The following is an 8,264-nucleotide window of genomic DNA, read 5'->3' on the forward strand; positions in this document are numbered from 1 at the left end:
AGGCACACTAAGTACTTGTGAGGGAGGAAAAAGGCCCATTGGAGGTTTTGTTGCTAAACATATAAAAGGACTCGAAAGGGTCTGAGAAGTCATGCAATAAAACAACAAAGCAGAGCAAAATAAAACCCTGTTTACGGCCTGTTTATTAGCCAATTAAAATCCTTTTCTTCTGTAACCCAACAGCTAGCATGATGGTGCTTTAAGCTATGTCCCAATAAATTTTCCCTTCTAGGTGATGGTTGGGTTACTTCTCATAGTTTCTCTACCTTCAGATACTGGTGTCCTGTCGCTGGAAATTCTCTTGTAACCTCCATCTGCTCTTTATCTCCCTGACTCTCATTTGTCCACCAGGTCTCAGGTTATATTTTGGAAAGGACTGGTTACAAATCTGTCTCTTGTATTCCTACAGCACCCCACACATCCCCACACATCCCCACGCATCCCCACGCATCCCCACGCATCCCCACACATCCCCACACATCCCCACGCATCCCCACGCATCCCCACACATCCCCACAAAAAGCACAATTTATTAGACCTGTCTTTTCTTTTTCTTTGTCTGTCTTGTGCGCTAGTCTCTAAATTGGGCAAAAGCACCAGTTCTGACTCACACCACCTGCTCCGTAGATGGCTGCAAAATCATTAAAGTAAATTTTAACCTTATAGTTCTGGGCAGAAGTTAAGTGGCTCAGCATGTCAGTGACATGAACCTCTGACCAAAGTTTTGCTGCATGTGTTCTTGATCCACAAAACTGCAAGCATCACAATCCTGTCACCTGATGTGACAGAGATTGTGTGCCTAGGAGCCTGTGCCAAGCTGTTCTTCACCCGGAGGGAGCCCCTGACTGAGATGGGGTGGGGGACCGCAGGCTGACTGCTGACCGCTGTAATAGCTGGACTAGAGGACTGGAAGTGAGTGAGATGGAGAGAGACTCAGGTCGCTAGGTCAACGTTATAATTCCAGTTCAGGTGTTCTTATAACAAACCTTTCTCTGTCTCTATTTGTTACACTCAAAATGCCTAACTGACATACTAGATTTTTAACACTTCTCAATGTCATTGCTGGAGAGTCATTTTTAGGTTAGAAATGCTAAAAGGGGCATGATTCAGTTCATCCAAAGTTTTTGGATAGAGATGAGATGTGGAGGGAGAAAGCTGGAAGGAGGCATTGCTTGGGGGCAGGGCAGGTTCCTACTCAGGTATGTTCTGGTAGGTTGGGGAGAGCAGAAGGCAGCTCGTGCTTGGATAAGGGATACCAGGAGCATGTAGAAGTAAAATGCTGAGAAAATTTAGTGAGCACCAAAATTTGCCAGGCCCGAAGTGTATCACGCACTGTTTCTTACGTTCTTCAGTGTAGCCATATAGAGTCAGCCCTCCATATCTAAGAGTTCTTCAGATTCAACCAACTGCAAATTGGAAATATTTTTAAATAAATAAATACTCATTAACAGTGCAACAATAAAAAAATACAAATGTTTAAAATGCAATGTGACAACTATTTACATAACATTTACATCATATTAGGCAATTCCAAGTAATCTAGAGATGACTTAAAGTGCACAGGAGGATGTACACAGGTTGTATGCAAATACTGTACCTTTTTGTATCAGGGACTTGAGCATCCTTAGATTTTGGTATCCGCAGGGGTTCTTGGAACCAATCCCCTGCAGATATTGAAGGACCACTGCAATCTCAAATTATCTTAGCCTCAGAGAAATTCAGTGAGATGTCCAACATCACACAATGTGCGCATAAAGAACTATGCTCACTAATGCTGCAATTTCAGAGACGACTTCTTTCTTCTCTTTGCCTACATATTTTACACCTAAAGTGACAGTGTTGAAGCTCCACCCAAATTCTATCCAATCCCATTTGATCTTTTCTGTGTATTTGCTCCCTGGGCTGCCCCCATCACTGGGCTTCCAATGGCCAGTCCTGCAGCTCTTCTCTGGGGTCTCCTTGGGCTTCTGAGGCACTTAACCCGCAGGCAGAGAGGACTGAGAATGCATGGGAGCCCACCTGCCTGACCCTCACCCCACCTCGGCCATTAACCAGTCTGTCATATTGAGGATAATGAACACAGGTCGCTAGCTTTGTGATGAGACAATTATGGGCTGGAACCTACCTTCCCATGTTCCTCATGGGATCAAGCTGAAGCTACCCTCTGTGGAGTCTGCCTGAGATCATGCCCTTACACAGCTTCTTCTCCTGCCCTGTTTCCCTCCGGCTCCTCCAGTCTGCCCTGGGAGCCCTCGCATAATAAGTCACTTGCTTGTGAATCCTTGTTGCCCTGTCTGCTCCTGGGAAACCTGACCTAAGGCATCACCTCACATATTTTCTTGATGGTGGTGGAAAAGGAAAGTAACAAAGAGGAGAGCAGGGAGAGAAGACAGAAAAGATGGAGAAATGGTTTCACTTTGGGTTATGGACTGTCCTTTGTCAGTCTTGGCCTCGTAACACATTAGACTAAGGTTTCTGAGACATCTCTTTCCACACCACTGTTTCACATAATTGGTGCTTTTGTCTAAAATTACCAAGAGACTGTAACATTTACAGTTTTCAAAATATTTAAGTAGGCTAGAGGGAACTCATATTGGAAACCGGCAGCTAATAGGCTGAACTCAGCTCACTGATAGGTCTGGTCTACACAGTATTGGGTCACAGTGTTTTAAACCTGAATTTACTTTCCGCATTTAAACCTAAAGTCACATGAAAATCCCTGCTTCTGGCTTCTCTTGAAAAATTGGGGTGTTTGACAACGCCAAGTGTACAAGACTATATGGCAGGAGTCATTTGGAGCTGAGTGATGGCTCACAATTAGGTAATATATTAGTCTAGATAGAATGAACTCTGCTGAAACAGCAAATAAAATCCAAATCGTAGTGCCTTAATCCAAGGAAAGATTATTTCTTAGTCACTCAAAGTCCAGTGAGGGGTGGTGAGCACTATAATCCAAGCCATGGTTCGGGGATCCAGGATTCCTTTTTCTTGTGACTCACTTTATCCACAGGTAGCATCTAAGGCACTGTGGGAAGAAAGGAAAGGTAGAGGGAGGCACTCTTGCTCTTAATTCCATAAAATGTCATTTTTCTTCAGAGCCTGTTGACTGAAACTAATCCAATGGATCCAAGCCAACTGCAAAGGAGACAGGGAAATGTGGGAGAGCACACAGAATCTGGTGAGCAGTCTCTACCATAGTGAGATATGTGTTCTATTTTACCAACTATCCACAGACCCTACTGCCTCCCTGAAACCGCCATTTATTTTCCATTTATCATCTTACACAATCCGCTTCACTTACTACATTACTCCTGGTTAAAAGAATCTGTATGAAATAGGAGAGCCTCTGGACTCATGAGAAAACCTCACTTCCCTCTTCAGGACTGACATGATCTGAAGTAGCCAGGAGCTTTGAATAGGCCTCTCCAAGGGAGGAAAAAGCCCTCCAAAATCTTAAACAAGCCCTTCATCCAATGACCAAAAGATGCCCTTTTCCTAGACAGAGGTGATATCCAGTTGTTTCCAGAGGCCAGACCTGTCAGCAACACCTATTTCTGTCTCAACAGACACTTGGCAGCTGGGAAAAACCTTTTGAATAAATGTGATGTTTTCTCTCTGCTTATCACCCAACATCTTCTCCAAAAACCCATGTCTGAAATGGTGACTGAGTCTTCAACCCAGGCCACAAAATCTACTGAACAAAGAATGTGGTTGAAATTCCCTATGTGGCTAGCTAAAAGCAAAACTATCACTTAAAACCAATTCTATGGGAAATGATATTTCAAGGGCAAGTAACTGACTTATGAACAGTTCTTGCAATTATTGCTTTGTAAACTAGATATTGCACATATTGAACTATCTGAAAGTGACTCATTAAAGGTCAATTATTTTCCCCTGGTTCTTGTATTGAAATTAGATTTCAAACTCCTTTTACCCTCAGGATAGAAGACGCTTACAGTAACCAATTAATATAAATCAAAAGGAGAGAGTCCTTCACAGTCTCGGACAATTACAAAATCCTCTGCCTAATACAACTAGAATGTGAACTATGCATATAAATTTAAAACTTCTATAAGTCACATTATATAAAGTGAAATAAGACAAGTAACATTAGCCTAAACAATTTTATTTAACCCAATATGTCCAAAGTAATTTCAACATATTTAATATTAAAGTATTGAAGTATTTTGTTCTTTTTTGTACTAATTCTTTGAAATCCAATATATATATTTATACTGTAGCATATCTCAATTTGGTCTAGCCACATTTCAAAAGCACCATAATCCTATGTGGCTGATGGCAATGTACTGGCCACTGAAAATCTAGATGTCAAATTAGAGGAGTTAAGCTACAATATAAATTGCTTGACTGTTAAAGAGGAATCGAGAATTCAAAGAAAAATACAATTCAGTAGGATTTATTAAGATAGGCATCTTCTGCTGGAGAGGATGTGGAGAAATAGGAACACTTCACACTACTGGTGGGAGTGTAAATTAGTTCAACCATGGTGGAAGACAGTGTGGCGATTCCTCAAGGATCTAGAAATAGAAATTCCATTTGACCCAGCAATTCCATTACTGGGTATATATCCAAAGGATTATAAATTGTTCTATTACAAGGACACATGCACATGTATGTTCATTGTGGCACTGTTTACAATAGCAAAGACTTGGAACCAACCCAAATGCCCATCGATGATACACTGGACAGGGAAAATGTGGCACATATATCATGGAATACTATGCAGCTATAAAAAACGATGAGTTCATGTCCTTTATAGGGGAATGGGTGAACCTGGAAATGATCATTCTCAGCAAACTGACACAAGAACAAAAAATCAACACCACATGTTCTCACTCATAGGCGGGTGTTGAACAATGAGACACATGGACACAGGGAGGGGAGCATCACTCACTAGGGTCTGTGGGAGGGAACTAGGGGAGGGACAGTAGGGAGTGGGGAGTTGGGGAGGGATAACATAGGGAGAAATGCCAGATATAGGTGATGGGGAGGAAGGCAGCAAACCACATTGCCATGTGTGTACCTATGCAACAATCTTGCATGATTTCACATGCACCCCAAAACCTAACATGCAATAAAATATATATTTAAAAAAAGATAGGCATCTTCTGTAAAGCTTAGCAACCAAGAGGTTGCTAAATTAGGAGAGAACAGGAATTCTGAGTGCAAGACTGTGCAAGAAGTTGGTCAAGAAGAAGTGCCCTGGTTTTGGATTCCTCCAAAAACTCACCTGGAGGCAAGCGCTTGGTGCTGGCTTCCTATCTGAGAGACGATTCCAGGAATCAAAAGTAGGGAATTTAAAAAGTAAGATAAGATAGAGAAGTCGGGAAGCCAATATGGGATTCTTTAATGAGAGGGTTACTATTGCGGGCAAATCCTGCTGGGAACGTTTTAAACACTCAGGTAGAGCACACCTCCCAGTGTCTCCCCGACCATTTTGATGGGATGCCAGACAATGTGAATTTCACCTTATTGGGTGCTGAAGATTTCTGTCTTCCTATGCATATTCTTGATCTTAGTTTTATGGTGCAGTTAAATGACTTGGAAGCAGTTTGATACTTTCTAGATTTGCTTTTAAAATGTGTTGGGCATATCCAGAAAAATAGCATTGTCTCAATGCAGGAGGACCCAATTTCAGTCTTCTTGTTAATGCGCATAGGGAAGATCCTCTATACTGTCTGAGCTTCATTTGCCTCATCTTGGGTATTATCCACTGATTCCCATCTGTCATTGGTTGAGAGTTTCCCCTGGAAGCATTAAATCCTGTCACTTGTATCCTTGCATACAGGCTGAGCAAACTGCCACAATTCCTGTGAAAACCTTCCTGCTCCAAAGCAGAGATCCCTGTGCTTGAGGTGGGAGTGCTGTCAGCAGGTATAGGAACCACCCCCCACCCCCGAGGCAACAGGTAAATGTAGAGGAAGGCTGAAGGGCAGAGCATCAACCATTACCAAAATGGGTTCTGTTTGTTTGTTTTCCCTTTTAGCAAAACAATTTTATTAAAGTGTTGTTAGCATGGAATAATCCATACACATTTAAAGTACATGATTTGATAAGTCTTTATTTTGCCTTTGTTGTTGAAAATATTTTATATAGATATATGGGTTGACAGATATATTTTTCTCTCAGGCTTTTAAAGATATTGCTTCACTGTCTTCTTGCTTGCATTGCTTCTGATAAAATACATGTTATTCTGAGGCCAGCTACATTATTAGTGAGGCCCAGTGTAAAGTGAATATGCAGAGCCCTTGCACAAAAATTATTTAAAAATTCAAGATGGCAACAGCAGGGCATTAAACCAAGCATGGAGACAGTTCAAAGTGGACCTTGTGCAGCTGCACAGATTGTGTGCGCAGGAAGTTGGTTCTGCTGTTACCATCTCTTTCTCCCTCTAAAGAACTTGGTTTTTAAAATCTGTCTGTTTATAAGACTGTCTCTTTATTGGCCACTTTGAGCAATTTCAGTAAGATGTGTACTGATGTCATTTTCTTCCTGTTTCTTGTAAGTCAGTTTCATTGATTTTCTTGAACCTGTGGTTTATTGTTGTCATCAAATTTGAAAAACATTGGTCGTTTGTTCTTCAAATGTTTCTTTTCTGTCAACTCCCTTTTTTTCTCTCCTCCTTTAAGGGCTGCATACACACACACACACACACACAGCAACTTAAGGTTGGTGGTTCTACAGTGCACTGATGCTTTTTGTTTTTTTTAATGGACTCTCACACTGTCACTGTCACCTGGGCTGGAGTGCAGTCTCCCAGGCTAAACCAATCCTCCCTCCTCAGTAGCTGAGATCACAGGTGTGCACCACCACACCCTGCTAATTTTTGTGTTTTTAGATAGAGATGGGGTTTCACCATGTTGACTAGGCTGGTCTCAAACTCCTGACCTCAGGGAATTTGCCCTTCTTAGCCTCCCAAAATGCTGGGAGCCATGGCACCTGGCTTCATTTTTTAAAAAATTATTTTATTTTCTGTGTGTTTCCCTTGGGATCATTTTTATTGCTATGTCTTCCAGTTCACTAATCTTTTCTTCTCCAGGGTCTAACCTGTCATTAATCTCATCCCATGTGTTTTCGTCTCACATGTTGTCATTTTTATTACTATAGGTTTGATTTCTGGTTACATACTTAACTTTTTTAACTTAAATTAAGTTATAGTAACCATTTTAATGTGCTTGTCAGTTAATTCTGACATCTGTGTCAGCCCTGAGTTTGTTTCACTTGATTGATTTTCTTCTCATTGTGGGTAATTTTTCCTATTTCTTTGCATGCCTGGTCATATTGATTAGATGCTAGACAGTGTGAATTTCATCTTGTTGGGTGCTGGACATTTTTGTCTTCCTGCAATTATTTTTGAGCTTTGTTTTATGGTACAGTTAAATTACTTGGAAACAGTTTGATCCTTTCTGATTTTGTTGTTAAGATTTATTAGGCTGGTCTAGAGCTAATTATTGCCCACTACTGAGTCAAGACCTTTCTGACTAGCCTACTCAATTATGAGTTTTTCCAGTTTGGATGGTGGAAACAGGCATTACTCCTGTGTGAGCACAAAGTATTGTTCCCTCTAATTCTTTTTGCTAGTCCTTTCCCTGGGTCTCACATTGTTTTTATTCTCTTACATAGGTGAATTAATCAGTACTCTTTTTCAAGGCCTCTCTCTCTCTCTCTCTCTCTCTCTCTCTCTCTCCTCTCTCTCTCTCTCTCCCCCCCCCCCCACTCTCCTCTTTGATACTCTACTCCTGTGACCCCTAGCTTTCTTAGTCTGCCCAAACTCTCAGTTCTTTCTCCTCAACTTGGAAAGTTCACTGGGCTCTTCCTGGATTCCTCCTCCTTGAGTCATGAACTCAAAACTAAGTGTTGTGAGCTGGGGCTATTATAGGATTCATTTCATTCATTTCTTGTCTCTCAGAGATCACTGTTATTTGTTGTCCAATGTCCAGTGTCTTGAAAACTGTTGTTCTGTATGTTTTGTCTGGTATTTGTTTGCTTTTTTGTTGTTGTTGCTGTTGTTGTTGTTGTTTCCCATCAGAGAGTCAGTCCAGTCCTTATTAGTCCATCTTGGCCAGAAGCAGACGTCCCTTTGGTTTTTCAACCTGCATATCCAAACAGGTCAAGGTCTTTATTAACACTTGAACTTAGTCAGAGGCTTAGCCTGTGACTTATCTTCCAAGAATCTGATTCAAGACCACCTCCTTTAAGAATCTTCTCCTGACGTCTTTCACTCACCATTGCATACGGCACAT

At 41.4% G+C, this 8,264-nt stretch overlaps 1 long non-coding RNA gene across 1 annotated transcript in view; it reads left to right on the forward strand.

Annotated features, from left to right (window-relative positions):
* The window catches only part of LOC144582872 (uncharacterized), a 42,093-nt gene that overhangs the window by 4,914 nt on the left and 28,915 nt on the right, over positions 1-8,264 (forward strand). Inside the window, exon 2 of the long non-coding RNA XR_013536393.1 lies at positions 3,097-3,178. This is a non-coding gene — a long non-coding RNA (uncharacterized LOC144582872). The remainder of the gene's footprint in view (positions 1-3,096; positions 3,179-8,264) is intronic.

Source organism: Callithrix jacchus, chromosome 5 (assembly GCF_049354715.1).
Source record: "Callithrix jacchus isolate 240 chromosome 5, calJac240_pri, whole genome shotgun sequence".
Lineage (NCBI taxonomy): Eukaryota > Metazoa > Chordata > Mammalia > Primates > Cebidae > Callithrix > Callithrix jacchus.